A 23,497-nucleotide genomic window follows, 5' to 3' on the forward strand; every position below is an offset into this window, starting at 1 on the left:
GTGTTCGTTTAACATTACATTTTACGGGGTAGCACCGACTTTGCATATTTCACTGTGGGCCCGATTCACAGAACTAACTTAAGACAAAATCCTAAACTTACTACCATTTTGGTATTCACAGAAGGCACTTACTCATTTTGGTATTCACAGAAGGCACTTACTCATTTCGGTATTCATAGAAGTTAGGAGTCCTAAGTTTAGGACTCCTAAATGCCTTCTGTGAATACCGAAAGCCTTAAAATTGGGATTTTTCTCAGTTTAGTAGTAGTATAGTTAGGACTCCTAACTTTAGGACTCCTAAATGCCTTCTCTGAATACCGAAAGTCTTAAAATTAGGATTTTTCTCAATTTAGTGGTAGTAAACTTAGGACTCCTAACTTTAGGACTCCTAAATGCCTTCTGTGAATACCGAAAGCCTTAAAATTAGGATTTTTCTGAGTTTAGTAGTAGTAAAGTTAGGAGTCCTAACTTTAGGACTCCTAAACTGAGAAAAATCCTAATTTTAAGACTTTCGGTATCCACAGAAGGCATTTAGGAGTCCTAAAGTTAGGACTCCTAACTTCTGTGAATACCGAAGTGAGTAAGTGTCTTCTGTGAATACCAAAATGAGTAAGTGCCTTCTGTGAATACGAAAATGGTAGTAAGTTTAGGATTTTGTCTTAAGTTAGTTCTGTGAATCGGGCCCTGTGTGTTTTGTGCCCCCAGTATTGGTGCAGTTTTTTTCGGACACAGGTTTTCTAAAACTGACACATTTGAACACATGCCTCAGTTTGTAGGTATGCTTGCTGTCTAAATAAGTGGTGCAACAACAGCGCAAGCCTCTCCTGTATATGCCACTACATTTCCTAATTAGAAGAATAGCTTTCTTCTAGGAAGCATATATTTTATAATTGAATGATCGGCATGCCATCTTTCTTAGGTGTGTGGAACTGTATCTAGATTCTCCTTTCACACTGCCCAAACCTGCTCCATTTAACAGGGGTGAGACTTGCATGCAGCTTCATGAAACGTTGCCTTACACCCCTCCATTAAGCTAACGTACTACTTCAGGGAATGTAAAAGCAAAGGATTGATGCACAAATGACTAATTGTGGCCATGTGAAAAGAGATCAGGGAAGAGGAGGATGTTGTGGGAAAAGAATTGCTGGTCACTTAATGACCATCTGGAAGACGTTTGTGCTTGCAGTGAAGCGTAAAACCTTAACTCAGCTTACTGTAAACCATAAACAGAGGACAAATTACTACTGCTAATAATGTGTATGAGTACATTACATGGCACACTTGCACCTCTCATTCCCACTACAAAGTGTTTATATAATGCCACAATTGTTTGTTGATGTGCTTGTACACTTCAGGGAAGGGAGAGCACATAGCTTTAACTAGTTGCACAGGTCAGTGGAATGTGTGCTGCAATATTTCAACATTGGGTAACGCCACTGAAGACTTTCAAAAGTGTAGCAGCTCACACTTTATTGGCAAAGTCTAATTTCACCAGTTCCAAAAATTGCACAAAACTAAGAGGTGCATTAAATGTACGAGATCATGTAAAAAAACGAAAGAGGTGTCCTTCCACAGCCCAACGCTGAACAAATATGTACCAAATGTCCTAGAAAGGGCACTAAAGGTGTTGAAACATTTACACACAGAGCAGGCATGTTAGGAGCGGTGTAGCACAGTATCGCTACAGTCTGGTTTAATTCAATATTTCTTAAAAATTCTATCCATAATCCATTGTCATGCAGCAAATTTGTTACTGTCACTGCAAAATGATAAATGAGTGCCCGTCTTTCTAAGGGGCCTAATATTTTCTAGAGGTTATAAAACATTTGGTTATTAAATCAGGAATAATTGCCTCGTAAGAAAGGTGAATCCCAATTATCAATTATTCATGTTACGTATTGAAGGATTTTTTTTTTTTATCTAAGCATCATCTGAAAGCGAGGCCCAAGCTAAATCGACTTTTATCACGAAAAGATCCCAAGTGGCAACGCTCACAAAGTTAACCGTTGTGAATATAAGTAAGAGTCGCACCCTCGGATGGCACACGCTTCTCAGGCCTCAAGCCATCAAAGACAAATAAGTGGGCACTTTTGGGTAACCATTGCTTCTCACCTATACTTCCATAACTTAAAGGTTTATTAAGTGTAGTAACTCCTAGCTGAATACACAGATGAAGTCATGGCCGGACTGACCGCTGGGCAAGCGGGCACCCTCAGGGAGGCTGGAGCCCCAGGAGGCCCCTTTTGACACTTGGGAGGCCAGTTTCAGACTCCAGGCGTGGTGGTGCTGGTTCCGCGATCCTGGCGGCAATTTCAAAGACTTGCTCTGGTTCTACTGCGAATTGGCGCATCTGCACATGGGGCCTGAATTTACAATTTTTGCCTGAGGTGTTTTCAATTCATATTCCGGCCCTGGATGACGTTGTTGCCAGGCATGTGAGGGCTGGAGGTCTAGAATTGATCGCAATGATTCCATTAGCCCACCAATCACTCCTCTTTGCCTATCTATGGTGCATCACATTCTGGCCCATGAAGCCCATCTTGCGAATCTCCTGAATAGTAGATGACAAGGACATGATGAAGCTAAAAATGTCTATGTTCCTACTCCCCTATTTCAAATACGTTTAAACGGGCACAACTAACGTACATACCTTCGCCAATCCCTGCAGTAGCAAGTCACACAAAATCAGCCTTTAAATTGCACTTTGTACCCAGTACATTCCGACATTTTCCTGTTTAAATATGGAGGAAGAGGCACTTATTAAAACAACATGAAAAAATAGGAGACATTTCTGTCTTACTTCGATCTTCATTTCTCCTAATCTGTGGAGCCATCCGGAAAGACTGCAGCACGACCCTCCTGCAGTTTCACCCTTATATATAATAAACTAAGTGATGCACACACCCATACCGACTTTAACTGTTATGTGGTTTGGAGATTGTGTACAATATGAAATAGTCACCCTTCTCGGTGCAAGTAATATGACTGGACCCACAAGTCACCTTGACTTTTGGAAACGTGTTTATAGTAGCCAAGCAAGATGTCTTATAGGGACTGAGGGAAAAGTGGATTACTAACCTGGAGGGCGAGTAAGGTGCAAGATCCCACCAACTTAACCAACCTAGTACCTAAGAAATAAACCGCAGGTTTTAAGGACTCATTGGCTTACCCCTGGTAGTGGTGACTGGCACGCCTTGTTCAAAGAAATTGTGTATTAGGAATTTTAGCAATGTAAAAAACAACATTGAGGTTCAAAAACGAAACACATCCTATTCTCAAACGTATTTTGTAAAACGAATACAAATTTAAGATTAAAACAATGACAACAAAATATAAATCTGTTTAGGAGATTAGGAGTTGTGATTTTTTAAAGTCATTGTCACCTTCCAATATTAATCTTTTACAGAATGTTATCACCAGTAGACACTGAAAGCCAGTCCTGTACAAGATAACAAAAACAGTCAGTAACACATAGACAGGAAGGGGTGGGTGGTGTCGGTTACTTTATTGGCTATTGTACACTTTCTGGAAGATGCAGAATCTTTCACCTCATTCTTGTAATGAAGTTGCAGGGTCCTCAGATGTGCAGATTCTTGTCACTGACAGGAGGGGAGAGGATGTACCCAGTACACCCCATTCTTGCAGCTTCTGATGGGAGTTTTAACACAGGAAATCATCTGGTATGTGATACGCTAGACTCTTTACTGTAGGTGACACACCATCTCAGTCTGGAAAACACTTGCTCTTCAGGGAGAAAATTATGCTGGATAACAGCAATTCTCCAGTTGCCCCTGGCTAACCGGTCTCTGCATGGTGGTCATGTGCATAGTAAAAGGACAGTCCAAGTAGTCCACACTTCTATGAGACAATCTGGAGATGAGAGTGCAGTCTAAATTAAAAGATGCACACTAGTAGCTGAGAACTTTTATCAGTCTTACTGTCTGAGCTGAACAGCCTGGTTCAGCTTTTTTCTTCCAAAGATTTTGTGAAAGACTTTTTCCTCATCCTACTCTAGTTTCCACAAATGGCATTATATTCATAGAAGTTACTCAGCAGTAGGTGATGATACTTTTAAAGAATATTCATTCCATCTCACTGTGCCTATTTTGGGAAGGAAAATGGCGGACTGCCGTCGCCACTGGGAAGTCATTGCGGAGTGGTCCAGTGAAACGTATTGGCTAAAGGCATGCAGGCTGTAATGACAGTCGTGGAAACAATCTTGCTAAAGGAGAATACGAGGAAACAAATCAGGAGTTTGTAAACCGGCTAAGCTCAAGAATAGAGACGCTTTTTGTTACCTGCTAACAGCCTTCCTGCTTTGTTTCATCCCGCACTGACCGCGCTGACCTTTTCCCACGATCCAAGGAAGAAGCTGACCGATGCGGTGGACCAGTGGATTAGCGGATCAGTGAGCAGCCGAGCTTCTTGACCTTTGACAGGCTTGACAGGCTGGATACAGTCGGATAAAACGAGACAAGAGATCCGTTTGCTTCTATACTTGAGGATATTGTGGACAGCCCGTATCATTCTGTTACCCGTATGATTCTGTTCCACTCCAGGTTTTGCTGCTTGCCGCTGACTATCCCGGGCGTTCCTGCCGACCTCTCTCTCAGCTGCATCACAATCCACTTGCTGGTCTTTTTACTTCAAGCTACGGATAATGGTGCCACCAAAAGCAAACCCCTCGAAGAGATGGCGCACGGTGAGTGCGCTAATTGAGGCAGTGTTACCACTTGCGGGTGAAAAGACACAGATATATACAAATGTATCTAAATCTACAGAAGAAACAGTATCAATAGCCTCAAGGGAGAATTTGACTATGTGTCCCCCACATTTCTCCAACTCAAATTCTGAGGTCTCTCATGTTCATCAATTGCCACAATCTTCTCAGCTTCCATAGCCTCTACATAATCAGCTCGCAATGACATCTCTCTTCGCTAATGGCTATTGTGAAGACCTTGAAAAACAGGAGGAAATGTCTGAGGGCGGGGATACCGGTGCTGCTAAAATTAGTAGGGATAATGAGATAACTTGGGACAAAGTGCCAGCTCTTTATATGTTGGAGGTGTGGACATTCTGGAAACCAACTCTGGGACTCAGAAAAGCTCGCAAGACACAATTCCTACTAGTAATGAATGGATTACAGTTAGCTGTGATGAATCCATTACAGAGTACGGTGAAGAGGGAACTCCGATGAACAAACAGAATAAGGGGATCGTCAAATAAAGAGTTCAGAGACAAAACAAGAAGAAGACTCTTGATAAGCAATTTGATACTTCTCTTAAATCTGCCAAATTTGGGACAACTAGCAGTCCACTCCGAAAGTGGGTTACGAAGAAGGGCGAGGTGAAGAGAATGATCTCACGTCTCTCCGGCTCAAGCCCGGAGTTGCTTCCTCAAACTAGCCAGGCTCTCCCAGCTCCCTCAGTAGTAGAGAGGGGGCAGCAACTGTGTTGGTGCTAGTAGTAAGGATACCAGGGTTATCAGTAGTCAGAGACGATCATCAATGCTCTCTTTTTCAATACCTTCACTGGTTACTACAGCAAATCAAGCAAATCAAGAGGGTCTAACAGACCAGATGGATGGCTCTAGCCAGCCAGCTGAACAAACCTTGTTGCAAGAAATCCTCAAGGCACTACAAATACAGAGAGGAGAAGCTCTGCTATTAGGTTTACTTTGTCAGAGGTGAAAAATCAGATAGCTTCTATTACTTCTGATATTACTGAGCTTCAGCAGAGGGTAGCTGATACTGAAAATCATATGAGCCAAACATTGAAACGCATGGACACAAACGAAACCCAAATAAGATTTATGCAGATGAAGGTCGAAGATTTGGAACATCGACAACGATGCAATAATTTGTGAGTGTTTGGGGTGCCGGAAGCAACGGATTGCTGAGTTTACATTATTAATCTATTTCAGAAATCTTTCCTAGATCTGGCTGACTGGGGCTGGGATAGCCAAATCCTACGGGCTCATAGATTATCATTGATCACTAACAAACCTCCTGGCTGTTTTCCTAGACCCATTCTAATCTGTTTAGGTAGTTTTTTACTAGAGAAAGCAATTTCCATCAAAGCCAGGCCTACCACTCCAGTACGTACAGAGTCTTTTTCAATGTTTGTCAGATCAGACTTTTGTAAGGACACTATGAATCGCCGCTGGATATTTCGGCAACTCATGGATCCCCTGAAGGTGGCTGGGGCGCAGGTCTATCTTCAGGAGCCCGGGCGTTTAAAAATAATAAAGGATGGCCATACTAAGCTGGCATTCTCAGACCATGAGGCTCAGGATGTTTTGAAGTCTTGGCGACAGGAGCCTGGGAAATAATCTGAACACTTTTGTGTATTTTGTGTAATTTTCTTTCCTCTCTTTGGCGTAGTCAATTGAAGACGGTAATCCCTGCTATGCATACTTTATGTCATTCTACATGCCTACATGCCTTGGGGGAAAAAAAATGTTTTGGGTTTTTCTATTGGGGCACTCTGCATCTTAACTTCCTAAAATACTGTCTTGCAGACAGTAATAAGGGGGTGAATCCTTTCTCAAGACACGGGGTGGGTGAGAAGGGGGGTTGGAGGGGAAGTTTGTTTGTGGTAGGGTAAAAGCAAGGGATTTAAACAGGACATTCTTTTTTTCTGGCGAGTGGTTTTTGGACAGGTTTTAAGAAATGTTTTACTAAATGAGGTATTTGTTGTTATAAAATGGCAGTGATCAAATTCTTATGTTGCAATGTATCTGGGTTGAATGCTACTCATAAATGCCAGCTTGTTCATGAGGAGTTAAAGATGTACCGCCCTCATTTTGTTTTGGTAACTGAAACTCATATAGCGTTCAAGGATCAGACATTACTCAATCAATTAGGGTATAACACTGTTGTTTGCTCATTTCAAACTGTTTCAATAAGGGGGATGGCTATACTAGCTAAAAAATCTTTGGGGTACAAAATTGATTGGGTTATGGCTGTTGTGAGGGGAAGATGAGCAATTGCCCAATTAGTGATTCATGGAATCAAATACGTTTTAGCGGTGATCTATGGGCCTAATATAGATGAACCTGCAGTCTTTAATACGCTCATGCTCAATTTACTTGAATTCCAGGGAACTCTAATAGTCATGGGAGATTTCAATTGCATCATGAATCAAACTTTCGACACAACCTCCCGACGCCCTTTTGCAAGGATGTCGAAAGTACGGAATTCAATATTGGAACTTGCAAGATTGCATGATTTACAAGATGCTTGGCGAGTTTTATATCCAGATTCCCCGGGCTTTACATTTTACTCTTGTCCACATAGGCAATACTCGAGGCTGGATATGGCTTTGGTTAGTTAAGCAGTCTTGAATACAGCAAAGATGGAGATTTGTCCTAAGATCACTTCAGATCATAATCCAATTTTATTAATAATTCAACCGATAATTGTTGTTAAGACAGGTCAGCCTTTTTCTTTTCCACGTTATTTACTATCTGATGATAAGTATACTCTGCATGTGGGAAAACTCTTGGCTGAATTTCTGAGTTTTAATATTGGTACTGCCTCTCCCTATATGATCTGGGATTCTATGAAGGCATTCATCAGAGGTATTACTCAGCAATTCATACTATCTAAGAATAAAGTTAAGGAGGCTGTTGTAAAGGCGGCTCTCAGGACATTAACTGGTTTAGAGCTTTCTCATGCACAATCTGTTGGAAGACAGGATGAGGACCAATTATCAATTCATTTTAAACTAGTAGAAGCGAAGGAGAAGGCATTAGGGATTATTAAGGAATGAGCGGCAGTTGCCATCAATACATTTCTTTCCGAACAGTACGAATATAGTGAACAAGTGGGGAGAGTACTAGCCTATAAAATTGCTGATCAAAAGTCAAAAAGCAATATCGCTGAGATTAAAGGAGAGGATAATGTGATTCACACTGGAGCTAAGGCAATTTTGGAGCAAATTGCTCTTTTTTACGAAGATTTATATGCTCCTTCAAATCTGGTAGAACTAGGGGAGGTTTCTGGATACATAGATAAAGCTCGAATAACACTGTTAACAGCTCAGGAGGCTGCCCAATTGAAATTGGGGCGACAGGCACTCTGCGGGTTGATGAGTTGGGAAGGTACAACCTATTTAGCAGGGTCACAGGGTGGGGGAGGAGTGTGGTTGGTTTTGTTTCAGGATTAAGTATTGTAATAATTCTACAGTTCAGGTACAAGCTCAGGCAATATGACTCAGAGAAGTTACAACACTAGACAAACTGACATTTTGGTCAGCATGCACCACACCAAGAGACAGGGAGGGAGGTGGGTGGATGAATTAGTTTTGGCTAATGGTGTCCCAAGACACGGGGTGGGTGAGAAGGGGGGTTGGAGGGGAAGTTTGTTTGTGGTAGGGTAAAAGCAAGGGATTTAAACAGGACATTCTTTTTTTCTGGCGAGATAAAGATCTGGTCTTGGAGGGTTGAAGCGAACAATGGTGCTTCAGTTCATTAAAAGGCATGCCCCAGACATCGTCCTGATCCAGGAAACCCACCTCCTTGGCAATCAATGTAAAGCACTAAACAGATACGGATACACCTTGCTTGCACATACAGGTTACACAATGGTGTCCGGGGGGGTGGGAATAGTATGTAGGGCATCACTTCAATACATAGTAACGGCACAATGGTCAGACCCATTGGGCAGATATATGGTGGTGAGTGGTGGGATGGTAGGATCCTCAACCAATGCTCAGAGTACGCCGCTCCAGGCCTGCAGGGGACAACTTTTGACTCACTAGGTCTGGTGCTGCTGGCGCTCTTGGAGGGCCGATTAATACTCAGGGGCGACATGAATGATGTGGTCTCAGTAGACCTGGACACCTTGAGAGGGGCAGTGGTGGAAAGATGCCTGGGGCCACTAGGTGAATTTCTCCATATGCTGGGGCTCAGTGATATTTGGCAACATTTATACCCGAGGATTAAACAATACACACATGTCTCAACGTCTCATGGGAGCCTCGCTAGGTTGGATTACATTCTCACACTGGCCGCTAATCTGGGGGACTTCAGCAGGGCTGTCCACATAGCACAAGGAGTGTCTGATCACTCCCCAGTAGAGGTGATTCTGGAGGGTCCCCAGAGAGACCATACCCTACACCTCAAAATTGACCCATTGTATTTTAAAGACTCCAAATTCAAAAAGGCTTTAAGGAAAGGGGCTGATTGGTATTTTATTGAAAACGTGGGGTCCATTGAATCAAAAATAACACTCTGAGAAGCGTTCAAGGCGGTGATTAGAGGGCAGGCGCAGGCGTGTATTGGTGGGTCCAAAAAAAGACAAAATGTAGAAATGTCTTGCCCTGGAGGCGAAAGTGTCGATCATTGAGGCACAACTGGGGAGGGGGAGGTGGATGTTGCTGTCCCTTGATGCCAAAATGGCCCTTGATAACATCAAATGGAATTATCTGTTTGCAGTGCTGGGCCACCTGGGCTTCGGTTCTAAGTTTATTCAATGGATGAGGCTCCTGTACTGTCAGCCTCTCGCGTGAGTGAGGGTTAACTCAATGGTGTCCCAAGCATTTACATTGCAGAAGGGAACTCGACAGGAATGCACCCTGTCTCCACTCCTTTTTGCCCTGGCTCTTGAGCCTCTTGCAGCATGGATTCGTTGCAATCCATTGATTTGGAGGATACCAATCGGGGAGGAGTGGGAAGAAAGCATAACATTATATGCTGATGACGTCTTACTCTATGCAAGGAAACCCAGGCAGTCGATAGATAACATATTCCAAATCCTACGTATATACGGTGAGGACGCCGGATATCATATCAACTGGGATAAGTCTCTGCTTTTCCACCTAGTGGGTGGCACTCCGGTACTCACAAGTAGATGTGCGATCCCAATTGAAACTGAAGGATTCCATTACCTGGGAATCCATATTATCAGAAGTTCACAGAATTTTTTTCAGAAGAACATCGAACGGCACCGATCGTTGGAAAAATCTGCCCCTCACCCTGATAGGCCGAGGGCCCTATTCAAAATGATAACCCTCCCGCAATTATTGTTCGCCATGCAAAACACCCCTAATGAGATTCCGGACGCATTTTTTACTCGAGTTGAGGCTGAATTGAGAGCTCTAATCTGGAATGGTGGCCAGCCGCAAATAGCTTAGAGGAAACTACAGAAAGGGGTGTGTGTGATGGAGGAATATTAGGCTGTACTATTGGGCCTCTCAGTTGGTATGCGTTAATGATTGGGGGTTCGGGGACAGGATGGAACTGGCCTATCGAGTTGATAGATCAGTATGGGAGAGGGAGGATACCCACGCCTCCTTTATAATTCAGGGAAAGCCAAAGACCTGTCGCCACACACACTCACAGTCATAAAGGCATGGAACGCAGTCCAAAAGTACTTGGGGTGGAAGGGTGAGCTAACGGGGATGACACCACTTTGGGAAAGCAAACAATTCGAAGGGTTAGGCAGCCTACAGAGCTTCCACAAATGGAGGCTGCTGGGCCTAGAAAGACTCGGGGATGTGTGGAGAGGTAGAGCCTACATAGTAATAATAATAAAGAGGTTTATGAAGCGCTTGGTTATACTAACTAGTATGTCCCCGCGCTGCGAAAAAAAGGACCGTTCTCAGGAGCACTGTCGGACAGAAAAGGAGAATATGGAAAAGACACCATACTCTCTACTAAACAACCAAGTCTTCAATTTCTTGCGGAAAGTGGTTTCAGACTGTTCCAGTCGAAGATCCACGGGGAGCATGTTCCATTCCTTAGCCGCAAGGTAGCGGAAGGATCGGCCACCCATTCTTGCTCTTTTAATAATAGGAACGCAGACACGCCCAAAGCCCGAGGACTGCAAGTTCCTGGGGGGGGGGGGGGGGAGTAGGGGGACAACAGATCGTTAAGATAGGTCGGGCCCTCCCTAAGAGAATTCGATGACTGATGCAGAGGGCCTTAAAGGAAACCCGTTCCTTAACAGGAAGCCAATGTAGGGTGGAAAGAGCATGTTTCGACGATGCCCTCCTGGGCAACATCAGAACAAGTCGGGCAGCCGCGTTCTGGATATATTGCAACCTCTGCAAGCTTTTGTTGTTAGCGCCCAAATAGAGGGCATTCCCATAGTACAAGCGTGAGGTGACAAGTGCGTGGACTAGGGTTTTCCTAGCCACTACAGGGAGCACATCTAAAACTTCACGGAGTCCTTTCATTATACCGAAGCATTTACCTGCAACTGGAGGCAACCTTTATGCTATACGTGCAAGCCTCCAGTGTAGGGGGGCGCAGCTCATAAAGGGCATCAAGGGTGAAGCTGATGGTTGTTGGGGGATGAGCAGGGGTTCTAGCCCCAGGCCCCAGCCGGCCGCGGACGGGCGCAGACGGGCTTGCCTTGGGCGCGCCTTCGGCGCAAACTTGCAAAAAGATTACAAACTAAGTCAGGGAGAGTGGCTGAGATATCACCAGCTGGGGCATGCCTTAAGGGCCCAGATAAAGGAAGGGACCCCTCTGCCAGAATTGTCCCTACTGGAAGATGGGCTGCTGACAGATCCACTGACCAACAAGCCATATCGCTTATATATAGAAAACTCATTATAACTCACAAGTCAAGAATGATCCTGGTCTGTTTGTTGAGAACAGAAACCTGGTCCTTTGACTGCAAATAGATGTAGCAAGGATTGGATCCTGTTCATTATTGAAACCGCCCAAGAAATTATTATTTTAGAAAAACAAGAAATAGAACAATTAGAAATAAAAATAAAAAACAGTAGAGCTCTAGATAAGGCTAAAAAGAAATTAGGTGAACTACATGCAGAAGTGGAGGGTTATAAGGATTATCTAATTAACAAAAAGACAAAAAAATGATGAAAGGATGTTAACAGGTATAGTATAGAATTAAATTATCCTTACCTAGGAAAAGACTATTACCAACAAAGAAGAGAACAAGGATGGGGTAGACCCTACCCAAAGAAACCCACAAGAGGTGGAAAAAAACAAATTACGTTTTCTGAAACCTCTGGCTCCAGCAGCGAGGACGAGGAAACAATGAGATTAGATCAAGTGATTAGATCAAGGGATGAATCATCAATACCAGGAATATGGTCCCGGTCCTTCTGTTTCATCCTCCTCTTATTTTCTAGATCAACGCCCAAGGAGGGGAATCAGAACAAACAGGAATTATGGAAGAGGACAATACATGAGAAATCCCCCCCAGGAGGAAGTCCTTCGGACCAGGAATAAAAAAAAATGGTGGTGAAAACATTTCCCATCATTTATCTTTCCTGTAGACCATTAAAAAAAAGGAAATGGATGTCTTAGTTTTGCACCAACAACACATGTTAATAAATTTATATTGGGAAATAATCTTAAATCATTTTTCTGAAAAATCAGATAAAAACTTTTGAAAACAAACTATACACTGAGGATAATAATATTTCTGGTCTAGGACCAAAGTCTACATTTACCCCCAATATGAGTCAAATAAGTAGAACTATTGACACATTTGAACAAATAGTGAAGTCTAAAATACGAAATATCTGGGACAATCCGTCTCCAGTGACTAACAACATGAGTAGATTACAGCAGGAAGCTATTACATCACTTAAGAATGACTTGGGTATTACCATGAAGCCTGCAGATAAAGGAGGAGGAGTGGATGTCTTTGACACCTCAGACTATGAACATAGAATTATGGATCTTTTAAATGTGGAGAAACATTGTTTGAGGGTGCCCATGAGGAACTGGACTGCATTGAAAACAGAGATTACTGCTTTCCTATCTACTGCGAAGGAGAATGACTGGATAGTGAATACAAATTCTTGACTAATGATAATGCATTCTACCGGCCCTATATGGTCTCCCCAAGGTCCATAAAAATGAATATAATCCCCCCCAAGACCCATTGTGAGCTGCATTTGCTCGCCGTTGGAGCCCTTAAGCAAATACATAGATAGTTTTTTCAAACCTTTAGTGCAAACACAAAAATCATACATAAAAGACTCAGCACACATGATTAGCATAATAGAGGGTACCAGCTTTAATAATGAATCGTAATTACTGGTAACCCTTGACATCGAGGCCTTATATACCAATATACCCCTGAATGATACTATAGCTGTCATCAAGAACATCCTGGGGCCTGCTGAATGCAGAGGGGTCAATCCAGAATTCGTTATTGAATGTGCAAGATTAGTTCTAAAATGCAATATGTTTTTATTTAAGAAAATGTATAACTCCAACACAAAGGGACCAGCATGCGGGCCACCTGTGCCCCCAGTCTGGCATGCCTCTACATGGGTCAATTTGAGGAGAAACATGTCTTCAATGAATCTGCACCATTTTTCGAAAATGTGGCGAAGTGGTACATATTTATAGATGATATTTTGTTCATCTGGGAGGGACCTGTAGAACTCCTGAATGAATTCTTAGAGTGGCTAAACTTAGGTGACATGAACCTTAAGTTCACAGCCCATTACAGTAATGAACATGTGAGTTTCCTAGATTTTTGCATCAAGGATGCTAATGGGAGTCTGGTAGTAGAACTTTTTATGAAACCTACTGATAAAAACACAATCTTACACTACACCAGCTACCACCCAAGAGCCAAAAAGGAAAACATACCCTTTGGGCAGTTCCTTCGGCTCCGAAGGAACTGCTCCGCACTGGAAGACTTCTATAAACACTTTGAAAACCTCAAAACAAAACTAAAAGACAGGGGCTACCCAAAGAAATGAATAAATCACTCCTTCAAATGAGTCTGTTTCTATGATCACAAGAGTATGTTTTCAAATACAAGGAAAAGTGACAGGAGAGAAAAAAAAACAAATAGTGTTTGTGAGTCCGTTTTTAGCCATTAGCAACAAAATAAACATTTTTATCAATTCCAATTGGAGTATCCTGAATCACAATGAAAAAATATTTTGGATAAGCCAATGTTTGCATTCAAATGTAATAATAATCTAAAAAGGGAGTTAGTACCATGCCTGGGCATCGTTTTGCTTTGCAAAACTCTGCGAAGTTACAAAAAAACTCTGCAAAGTTCCGCGATTGGCGGAGTGCAGTGCGAACTGCAGTTTGTGCTGGTATTCCTGCCGCTTGGGTAGAAATATTGCCCGAGCGGCAGCTCGCACTTGCGAACTTACCGTTCGCGATCGTAAACTTACCGTTAGCGATTGAGAGCGGGGAAACAACTCCGCTGCACATCGCAAAGCGGAGTTTTCTGCACTCCGCGAACTCTGCGGAGTGCGAAGTGCAGAAAACTCCGCAAACTCCGCGAACGGAGCGAAGTTCACTGACCAGGCCTAGTTAGTACATACCTATAGAGATACATCAGAATTAGAACAACGCACAATCACAGGAACCAGAGCAATAGGCAACCACAAGTGTGGAACCTGCATGATCTGTGATCACTGTATAGCAAGTAAAACTATTACCTACAACAAACGTACTCTCTCAGCAAAAGATCTTAACAACTGCAGAAGTAGCAACATTGTCTATTTACTCCTATGCCCATGTGGGTTAGGATAAGTCGGTGTAACAGCTCGGGAGTTGAGAGTTCGTCTTCTAGAACATAAATCTGCTATAAAAAATCAGAGGGGGAATGCTCCACTAGTGGACCATTTTAGAAAAGTAGGTCATGGATGAACTGATTTCAAATGGTTCATTATTGAAAAAGCAAAGGAAATAGAAGAGGAGGGAACCTTACTGTCAAAAGAAAAAATAGAGAGCAATGGTATATCTCGATTCTAGACACAATAAGAACAGTTCTAAATTCCAAAGAAGACTGGATGAAATTAATTGGTTGATATATACCAAATAATAAAATGCAGGAAGAATATAATTTATAGTTGTTCTGTACTTTTAGGGCATGTATTAGAGGATAATTTGCTCAACAGAGCAAATCTGATGCTTACCATACATAATGATGAGTTTAAAAAACAGGGGAGATCTAGGGTAATAAAAGTTCCCCCTACCCGGAGGCCCAATATGAAAGAACTGAGAGATACCCCTGAATGAAATAAGTGTTAATGATGGGCCATTTAGGATTGAACAGCTGGGTCTCGTACCGGCCGGGACCCTCTGCACAGTCTGCTGACCTACCATTTCCAACGTTCGGGGGTACTCTAACAATAAGGGATTCTGAAATATCAGAGATAGGCCTCCCCATATATATATATCTGAGTATACATATATATAGGAATAACAAAAGACAGAATATATTAAAATAAAATCAGGTAAACTTGTACCATATAGTAGGGAGGGTTTAGATCAATTTTGAGATATTTCAGATCTAAATTGATTTTTTATGTAAAATAACAAAGTTATGTACTTTTGGTTGAAATTTTTCTATTTATTAGTGAAGAAGGCGAGTATTTTTTCTGTTTTTATTTAGGTCCCAACGCATCAAAATAGAACTTTGTTCCGAATCGGGCTAGCCCCAAATACGGAAATAGTAAACAATACGTAATAATCGTCATGCACGTAACGCCGACATATGCGGCGTGGTGCGCATGGTAATGACATCCTCCGAAATTAACACCAGGTGTGCTGCATTTTTTAAATGGGTACTTAAGGTTACAACTGAGGACTGATATCGTCTTCAAAACCCTGAACCCGACCGGACGACATAGTACGTTACAGATGGATTTCTAAAAGGTAAAAACTGAGGGAGGCTTCGGGCTGGACCAGTGTGAGGGTAGGGCACCTTTTAACAACTGGCAAGCTAGCAAATTTATGGAACAAGGTTGCTTTTGACCCGTGACTTCTATCTGGAGACGGACATATAGAAATATCCGTCTGCTTGTGCCCATGATTTAAAGTATCGGGCTGTTGATTCATCTGTATTTGACTTCACTTATATATACAAAAAATATATTTTTTAGAACCCCGTGATCCGCACCACGATACTTACTGGTGAATGGGGAATATCTGGAAACCACGTATATTAAATGCCTCTGATTAGAAGAACACCACAGCTGGAGGTATGTGAACCTGGCTCATACAACAATAATATCGACATTACTAAGAGATAATAATATACCGATGGAATTCAAAATAAATGTTTTTTTGATTATTATTTATCTATACATATATATCGTTTTAGGGCATCCAACCCCTGTGGGCCTTTTAGTTTTTTAATGTATTCATTACTTTAAAAAGTTCCCTAGAAGAGATATTAGACTCTTCTATTTGGTCCGTAAAGTAGTTTGGTTTTTCTTTGATCAGCAGATTTTTATATTTTGCCAGGGCAGATTTATATAATACTCGTTCTTGAGTTTCGTATTTACACCTCTATCTTCTCTCCTGTTTTCTGCATTTTTGTTTTTCTAGGCACAATGCCTCAGTGTAACAGGGCTCAGAGGGCTTAGTTCTCTTGCCTTTAATCGATTTCCAAGGTGCAGCTTTGAAAAGGGCATGATTTAACCAGGACTGGTAGTTCAGGGCCGCTGTTTCAGGCTCAAGTGAGGGAGGGAGAAAATCATCTGATAGTACCCTATCCTAAAGGAGAGAAATTCAAATACAGATGGAGTCAGAATGGGCATAAGCGAAGAAAGAACAACTGCTGCAGCATCAATACATGGGCAAGGCAGGAGAAAACCAGTGGAAGCCATTATAGACCAAGCACCCATGATCCATGAAATCCTCTCAATTTAGACCTATCTGGTGGAGAAGAGTTCTTATGTTCCTCTTAATATGTTTCTTTAAATTTAACATTATCTTCTCTTATGGCACTGGCACATCTTGAAACCACAAGAGGAATCAGCAAAAAACTCCTCTGCAAGCTCCAGATCGTCCAGAACGCCACAGCCAGACTCCTCCTCGATATTCCATGACCCAATCACATCACCCAACACCTCCACGACCTCCACTGGCTCCCCGTCGAAAGAAGAATAACCTTCAAGCTGCTCACACACGACTACAAAGCCCTCCATAACACCGGACCCCAATACCTCAATGACTGAATCTCCTTCCACACCCCCAAGAGAAACTTTCACTCAGCCAACCTCGCCCTAGCCACCATCGCACATTTCTACAAGACCAGAGCAGCTGCCTTTACCTCCGACGGAATCCAACCCTGGACCAATTCAGAAAGGACCTCAATACCTGGCTCTTCAATTTACCCCAATGGAGCTGCGCACCCCCTCCCCCCCCCCCAAGCGCCATAGACCCTCACGGTTGATTAGCGCACTTTACAAACACTGAATGATTGAATGATTGAAGTAGGACATGGTTCAATCTCAACGATTTATGATAGGTCAGTTTACAAGAAACCATTTTGTACCCTGACACTTCATTGCCAGAGCTCTTTGGGATTTTGATCTGACAGTTTTCTGGCTATGGGATATGACCCCACATTCTTCCAGAAACCTAGCAGAGGAGAGTACTCTCTAAAGCAAGACCTAGCAAAGCAGCAGTGGGACTACTATGAGAGAATAGCACTTGAAAAGAGGGGTAGAAGTAGGGAGAGGGGATATGTATTGGAATATATCCACTGTGGTACCACTCACTACCATTCTCAGCACAACTCACCTTCTTACTGCAAACATAGTCACCACAGCACAATCCACTAACCCAATGTAACCAGTGAAGATACATCACACTGTTGCCCTGCACTTTTCTTCTATATATTTAATCAGACGAATGTCACAGTGGGTTTACTGACCGCTTGATCCAATAGCTATGCTTGCGTGGAAGATAACACAGGCCTTCATGAAGCTTGCACTTCACACCTCTCTGCGGGCTCTCTGGAGCTTCAGTCTGGTTGAGCATGAAGGAAGTGCATATAGCTCCAGGCGTTTCTCTATTTAATCTGGAAGTTGAACAGGGGAAGGGACAACAGAATCCAATACCACTCCAGCAGCCGCCCCATAATCTGCTCCTATTTCCTCCCTACCCTCTCACTATCACATGGATAGATGTAAGGTCTTGAAATACTTAGGGGCTTATTTACAAGCCCCTTGCAACGCCTGGGCGTCATTTTTAATATGGAAAAAAGTGACGTACCGGCGGCGCAAGAGGATTTTAAATAAGCCCCTTAGTATCTCATCAGTAGCTACAAAGTTCAATGTCTTACGCGCATTTTCGTTTTGTCTAATTAAATATTTAGAGGGTAGGGTTAGCATTTGCTTTTAAAAACACTGCAAGGAATTATTCGTTGAAACTTTGGTAAGGGTATTCAAGTATTATAATTCTATTGTATTGTACATAAACACCCATTTATTTCCAAAGTAGTTGCAAACTCTTAAACTACTGCCTTCTGTTAACAAGAACATTTTGAATAGTTATACTTGCAATAAAGGATTTATGATGTGCCAATCTGTCCCCAGTGGAGCAGAAAATTTCCCTAAAATATATGATTTAGAGAATACAGAATACAGTCCTATATTACAATTAGAATTTAAATTAAAGACACATTGAGTTAATAAGACCCTCCCAGAACTTAACCCAGTAAACATGGTTCTACTTACTTTCACTTGCTTGCTAGATTTGTTAATATTTAATGGCCTTTCTACACCTCAGAGCGTGTGAAGGAACAGTGTACCGTGCCCGAGATCTGAAGCACTGGTAGAGAAAGGTGGAGTTAGGCCTTCACTCTGCGATCTGGGGTATTCAGTGTTACCAGCCAGTGCCTGTATTAAATACAGTTGTATATGACTCGGATCCTGGGACCTCAGGCACTATTGTGGATAACCAGTTACTCCCTGTATTCACTTTACTCTTCAGAGCCCTGATTCAGGGCCTCATTTATGAGGTTTTGGCGCAGGGTAGCACCACAAGCAATCTGCATTGCGGGGCCTGCATTTCGGGTCTTATTGTTTTTGTGCAGGAAGGGACACTTACCTGCACACAATCAATCAATTCAGGTGATTTCCTCTTTCTATGTGTGCTGCGGCAGACAGAGAAAAAGGAAAAAATGATGCGAAATTAAAAAATTCCTTGTTGCGCCTCCCTAACGCCACCCCCGGGGTGGTGTTAGATTCTGATGCATTTCCAGGTGTGCGATTTCTCGTAAATCTGGGAATGCTTTAGATTCCATGGGTGTTGCGTGGGAACACCCACAGCAACATCCATGGAACGTCCCTTTCATGCAGTGTTCTGCGTGAAAGGGGCACATATTTACAAGGCCATGAAAAGCCACGTAAAGTGGCTTTACATGGCCTTGTAAATTTACCGGAGCACATTGCGCCACCGGCACGTCAAAAAAGTGACGTTCCGGCAGCTCAAAAGTGTTGCAGGGGGCATTTTCAACGAGGCCCTAACTCTGCAGAGCTAAACTGTGCAAACAGGCATTTATGCAGAGGTCAGAAATATGAGTAATGCTGTTATTAGTGCATGTGATAATTACTGCACTTTAAATAAACCTTTCAAACTTTAATTGGGCGAAAATGACTGGAAAATAGGCAAATCATGTGGAATGTGGTGTGGTAAAAAACACACATCCTCACTTTATGCCTTAATTCCGAGGCCACAGCACGGAATAAAAGGTATTTAACACACCTGATAAATACTGCTCCCCCGGGGTATCAGTATTGACCAGGCGCAGTTAATACCTCACCGCATTCAGGCCCACTTGAAGTTCGGGCCTAGAGGTGACAATTTCAAGCAGTCAAAAATGGATCCAGTGCATGATGGTAGATTTAGATCTCTGACACAGAATGACACAGAAATCACAAACAGTAATCTCAAAGTCCAGTCCAAGCCCGGTCCTTAAAAATAATAGATTTTCATTTGCATATTGGCAAAGTAGGACAGGTAACGCAATATTCAGCAAAATAACCCGTATGATGTCCAATCCATTTGAGGCCAAATGATGGCTACTAACTATTATGTAGCATTTGCGCATCTGAGTGTCACAATTAATATGGTATGGGCACCTATGGATAAAGTTATAAAATAGGGCTTTGAAGGAGAAGTTTAGGTTTTCACTGTGTCCAGAAACTGTTATCTTTCAAATATGTTCCGTAATGAAGTATTTTATTGAAGTGACCTTCCAGACAGATTTCTGTAAATGAATCAACTCACGTTTGCTCGTCATTCTCCAGGTTTTACAGCAACCGTGAGTACAAAAACGGCCAACTCTTTCAGTCTGAGAGAGATGCCTGGGAATTTGCAACTAGTTGCCTAAAACCCAGGAGTGAAAAGGAATTCTGACTCATAAATGATTATGTTTCAACAGTGGCAAAGAATTGGTTTCAAAGTCTTTCTTACTATGTCTAGTTAAGGCGTTCAACGAGTATTTTGTGCAGTTGAATGGCGGGGTTCTGGGTGATGTTGCAGCTCCTTAAGCCCCACAGTTTATATTAAAACAGGGGAAACCTCGTGTTGGACTGGACAGTACGTTTCCGGGGTATCGAAATGTAAAGGCCTGTCCCTTTCATATGGATGACCATGGTCAACCTTTTGGATGGCAGGGTGCACCCACAGGACAAAAGCAGCCACTGGGCCCCCACTAGCAACAGGGATTTAAGGACAGTCTTCTACCACACAAATCTTTTAAGTAGTTCAGGATTCATAAGAACAATATCTGTCAACATGAGACTGTCCTATGGCCTCTTGTGAAATGGAAAAACCCTTGCCTATTTGTCTGTCTATAAACAGGGTGATAACTCTTCCATAACGCTCGGGCGCTATGAGCTCATTCAGCATCACCATCAGATGCAGTCACTGAATGATTGCAGCTTGGCTTTGGCCTTCCGATGAAGAAGATGCCTTATGCGACCTTGGCTAACTGGCTGCAAACACTCTTTGATCCTGACTTCTCCTTCACACCACTCTAGATAGCTGAGAATTTCTCAACGGTGGCACTCTTCTCTACAGCTCAACTCTTCCTAACAAGTCAGAGCAGTAGGACACTTACTATGTTGCTCTAATTGAAGAAGCATGAACACAGTCTGCAGGCCTAGCTTGGTTGGGTTCTAAAGAATGAAAACGACCCCACTATGGAGAGAAAACACTTTGGAAAGGTGTAGGGAAACAGGGAAAACTTACGAAGGGCAAACATTGTAGTGACCTGGGGCAGGGCACTAGGACCCTGCAGTGGACCATGGGGACCCAAGGGTAACTGGACACCACATCCGGTCAAGGGTGTGGGGAGGGGACAGTAAAGGGGACGAGGGAGCGTGGGTAGATGTGATTGCAAGCAGCTCTGCGCAGAGAAAGAATAAAGAAACAGATAACTCCTACCTGTGTCCTGTGTCTCTGTCGGACTGTGGGGACACGACAACTGGCGATCGAAGGCGGGATTCACCCACAGAGAAAGCAGAAGGAAGCTGAATCGTCGTCCTCCCTGAAACAGGCGTGACGAACCAGGAGCCCACCCTGGTCCGCTGGACGACAGGAGAACAATCGCGCCGATCAGCGATCATCGTGCCGATCCCCGATCCGAAAGGAGCCAGGAGCCCACCCTGGTCTGAGGGAAGTAGCGAAGCACTCAGCTATGCGGGAGCCCACCCCAGCCGCGGAAAAGCAAAGCGGTAAGAGCGCAGAGGCAAGGAAAAAAAACTAATTAGGCGTCCGCCCGTGAGGCGAAGAGAGAGAAGCCCCAGCACCGGACCGTGCATAAATAGAATTAAACGAGGAAAGCGCGCGTAGTTCAAAGGAACTATCGCGAGAGCGGCGGCCATCTTAAAGTCAGGCCAAATAGGCCAATCGGAGCAGAGAACAGTGTGGCGGCCATTTTGAGAGGTCAGGCATACTGAGAGAAGAAAGAAACATCGCAAGACTACGGCAGCCATTTTGAAGTCAGGCAAAACAGGCCAATAGGAGCAAAGAACAGTGTGGTGGCCATTTTGAAGTCAGACAGCCATTGAAACCTATATGGAAACACAGAAAGAGAGTAAAAAAGGCATAAAAGAAGAGAAAAACAGCGAAACAAAGCAGGATACAGTGAAAACAAAGGGGCAAATAAAGAATTAAAGAAAAAAAAAAAGGGTAGAAAGACCAGAGAAGGAAAATGAGCGTCAATGATAAGACGGGCATGCAAGCTACATTCCGCAGGCCTCAACCGTTCAGCCTATCGGAGCCACAAGCGGGCATCCGGTGGGACAGATGGATCAGGAAATTTGAGCGCTACATGAGCGCCATGGACATCCCGAATAGCAAGCAAATGAACCTGCTTCTGAATCTTGCATGGGAAGTAATAGAGGATCTATTGTTAACATTCCCCGACGATCAAACGGCGGATTACAAGGGAGTGATAAAGTGTCTCACTCAGAAATTTGACCCCCAACGAAATGTTGATTTTGAGAGATATACATTTAACACTGCATGCCAACAAGGAGAAAAGAGCCTAGATGACTTTGCAACGAAACTGAGAAAACTGGTCACATACTGCGAGTTTGACAAATTTGACAATGAACAGGCAATAAGACTGCGCATCATCGAAGGTTGTCAATCGGTGGAGTTCAGGGCACGCATTCTGAAGGAACCAACGCCTTGGGTGTCTCCAATTGTGGCAGTTCCTAAGAAAAACACCTAAAATATCCGCATCTGCGTGGACATGAGGATCCCAAATACAGCAATCGCAAGGGAACGTCACCCGGGGCCACACCTGAATGACATGATAAGCTGCCTCACTGGAGCGTGCCGATTCTTGAAGCTGGATTGTGCAAAGGATACCATCACCTAGAACTGGATCACCAGTCCAGATACATCATGACATTCACCACACACCTGGGTCTGTTCAGATATAAGCGACTAAGCTTCGGAATCTCGTCGGCAGCGGAGATATTCCAGGAAACAATACGGCAAGTGATAAGGCCGGTGCGGGACAGCCTAAACTACAGTGATGACATTTTGGTATTTGGAAAAACAGACAAAGAGCATGACGCAGCGTTGTGTCAAGTGTGCACACAACTGGAACAAGCAGGCCTAACATTAAATGGAGAGAAATGCAAGCTGGGGAGAGGGGAACTAGTGTTCTTCGGGCACATTTTCTCCAAACAAGTGATGAGGCCAGATCCCAGCAAGGTTGAAACACTGAAGAACGCAAATTCTCCGACGGCAAAAGTTCATCTGGTCCCAGGAATGCAACAAGGCATTCGAGGAAATAAGACAAGCAGCGATGACAGTGGAACATCTGGCCTACTTTGACCCGTTACTCTGCACTGAACTGACTGTCAATGCCAGCCCAGTAGGACTAGGAGCAATTCTAGCGCAGCATCTGCCAGGGAGAGACTCCCAAAGGAAAATTGTTGCGTATGCAAACAAAAGCTTAACAGACATTGAAAAAGCATACTCGCAACCAGAAAAGGAGAGCTTAGCAGTGGTGTGGGCATGTGAACACTACCACATGTTTATCTATGGGAAGTCATTCACAATCATAACTGACCACCAGGCGCTAGTGACGATCTATGGCAGCCCGTCAGCCAAAATGCCACCCCGGATTGAACGCTGGGGCATAAGATTAATGGACTATGATTTCACGAAGCCAGGGAAAGAACACAATCCGGCAGACTACATGTCGAGACACCCATCACCACAGGTCCACGAGACGACATCAATGGCAGAAGAATACCTCAACTTCATACTG

Source organism: Triturus cristatus, chromosome 4_1, assembly GCF_964204655.1.
Source record: "Triturus cristatus chromosome 4_1, aTriCri1.1, whole genome shotgun sequence".
In the NCBI taxonomy this organism is placed as follows: Eukaryota; Metazoa; Chordata; class Amphibia; order Caudata; family Salamandridae; genus Triturus; species Triturus cristatus.